A 2,948-nucleotide genomic window follows, 5' to 3' on the forward strand; every position below is an offset into this window, starting at 1 on the left:
AGCAAGCTTATCGTCAAAACATTAATATAAGATCAGTAGAAGAGTATTATAAAACAAATTACCCATCCCCATCTCATAGATATATTTATAACTCAAATAAATGAATGGTTTTTATTTATTAAATTTTTATCATGAAGATGTTAAAGTATCTTATGATGGCTTATTAGCTGAATAACTATGATTAAAAGATTAATTATGGTTGATATAGTCCCAAAAAATGCTATGGATGCTTTGCATTATTTTAAACACATTTTTATATTCTCAATGTATTAAAATGGTTATATATATATTAGCAACTCAAGAAGAATAACAGAGCCCTGCAGAGGTACCATTTGTAGGGCACGGCCCGGATTTTTTTTCAAAATTTTTTTTGCTTCCCCCCGGGGTTTTTTTAAAAAAAAATTTTAGGCCCGGCCCGGCTTTTTTGAATTTAGGCTCGGCCCGAATTTTTATTTATTTTTGATTTTGATTTTTATAGCTAATAATGGCGATTTCAAATATTTGGTTTTAAAATATATAGCCCGGCCCGGATATTTTTTTAAAAAACATTTTCAGGCCCAGCCCAGGTGTTTTTTTTTTAAAATTTCGGGCACGGGTTTATTTAAAAAAATTAAAATACGGCCCGGCGAAAAAACATACCTATGAAGTAAAACTTCTGAAAGTAGATTGAATGGTTTGAATCTTTTGAATATTCATAGGCATTTAACGCCAAGCAAGGATGAGATAATTGAAAAATTAGCTCAAACCACACAAAATACAATTATTCTTAAGAAACATTTTGTGTATTAATTTATATTTCCAACAATTAAATTTTTTTTACATTATATATAAATTTTAAAGGCTCAAAAAATTCAAATTTCTAATGGGTCATTTAAGTGATTCATATGGTGGTTATATTCACTTTATATTTTATAATTCACATTTATTTTATAGTTTTTCAATGCCGCCGGTTATATCCGTTTAATATTTTTTAATTCATATTTATATAGTTTTTTATATGCCGGTTTATATATATAATTTTCTTATAATTCACATTAATTTAAAATTGTGTATTAGAAAAGTTATTAGTCCTAATAAATTTATGCTCCATTTAAAAAATTTTATTTTCCCCACCCCCCGACCAAATTCCTGCGTACGCGCCTTATTCATTTATTTATTCATTCATTTAATCTCATCTCACGAGTTCAATCATAATACCCAAATCAAATTAGGAGTTAAAGTGTTGTAATGTTTAGACTGTTTCGTTCTTATATATTTATGATTAGCCATTTAATTTATTGATATAAAAATTAATATAATAATTTTAAAAAAAATAGAATAACAGCGTCAAAAATCTCAGTTAAAATATTATTGAAAATAAAACTTAGCCTAAATTATTGATTGACATGATAACAGTTTAAAATGAAGGATATACCAGCTTCTCACTTACGTTATTTATTTTTTTTATGTTGAAGTTAAATCAAACGAACATATACACTTTGTAGATTAGAAATAAATAGAGAATATCATCAAATAATAATAACATTGATCTTTATTAATCCATAAATAATAAATTTTAAAAAATTTTAAAAAAAAGTATTATATTATAATATATACCTGTTTAGAGGTATTGTTGGGTATACGAGTAGTCAATTTTATCGAAAGTTTAGCGCTATTTTGTAAGGAAGGAGCATTAAAAGAATTGTCTGACTTGTTCTCTACTAATTGTATTTTTTTAATTTTTTTTATTTCTAATAATATACATGTAAATCAAAAAAAATAAATCGAGAAACAAGATAAAAACTATGATGTCACTCTTTAGCCTATGAGTCAAGATTTTGGTAATACTAGTTCTAAAACTTATATCAAAAATATAAACTATAGTGCTTAATTAATGCATTATTTTACATTAACCTCTGGGAGAAAAAATTATTGGTAAAATAATAACAAAATTGGCATAATAGAACGGAATATAGAAGTTCTAGATATCTGGTTTCTGTTTTATTTAGATAATGATATCACGTTTAAAGCGAGAAGTCACAAAATTCTGGAAGCATTAAGTCTGAAACTCATGTCAATAATGATTGCATTTAGTAAATTTTAGTGCTTCAAACCGATAGTTTAAAGAAAAACACATTATATACAAAATAAATAAAATCCTCAAGATTGATATATGATAGAATACTAGATATCTGAATACGCTATGTAATGCCTTATTAGTACTTACTAATTCATCAATTTGTGTTTCAGACAATAAATAAAAATCATTTATATGAAATAAAACTATAGCATCGTGCTTTAAGCTGTCTTAAATATCGGATTTCAAATCGACTCAAAAATAAATAACGTTTATCCATTTATATTTCATTTGCACCGAATCAAAATATAATGAGAATTTGAGTAATTTATTTAAATTTATTAAATAAACAGAAAAGAACAATTAATATCTAAAAAGATGGTAGATTCATATTCAAAAATTTAATCTCATAAAAAGGCAGTCCTAAACATAAAGTTTGCCAAACTTCTGGAAGCACTAATTATAAAGCTTAAATCAATATGTACATTTTAGCTAAATATTTTGATCCGTTTGGTAAACAGTATTTTTAAAAATTTATAGGCAAAATAAGAAGATTTCTAAAATTGATATCAAAACTAAAGATAAAATAAAAATATAGAAGCACTAATTTCTGAATGTTAGTTAATTTTATTTCTTATCTAATACTATTTTAATGATCTCTTATTTCAAAATTTTAAAATATTTTAGTGATAAGGAGCGATATTCATATGATTAGTGATTTGAATTTTTTTTTAAGAGGGTGCTTTAAAATCCTATTAGGGCTTCAAATTTGAATTTTCACCGGCGTACCTAGTCAGCTTAAGAGTTTCACGAAATTACTTTAAAACTTTTTACCCTAACCGTGTATGTAGTATTTAAATTTTATTAATCAACAACACCAACAAAAAGTCAT

Source organism: Gordionus sp. m RMFG-2023, chromosome 2 (assembly GCF_954871325.1).
Source record: "Gordionus sp. m RMFG-2023 chromosome 2, tfGorSpeb1-WG-v2, whole genome shotgun sequence".
NCBI lineage: Eukaryota > Metazoa > Nematomorpha > Gordioida > Chordodea > Parachordodidae > Gordionus > Gordionus sp. m RMFG-2023.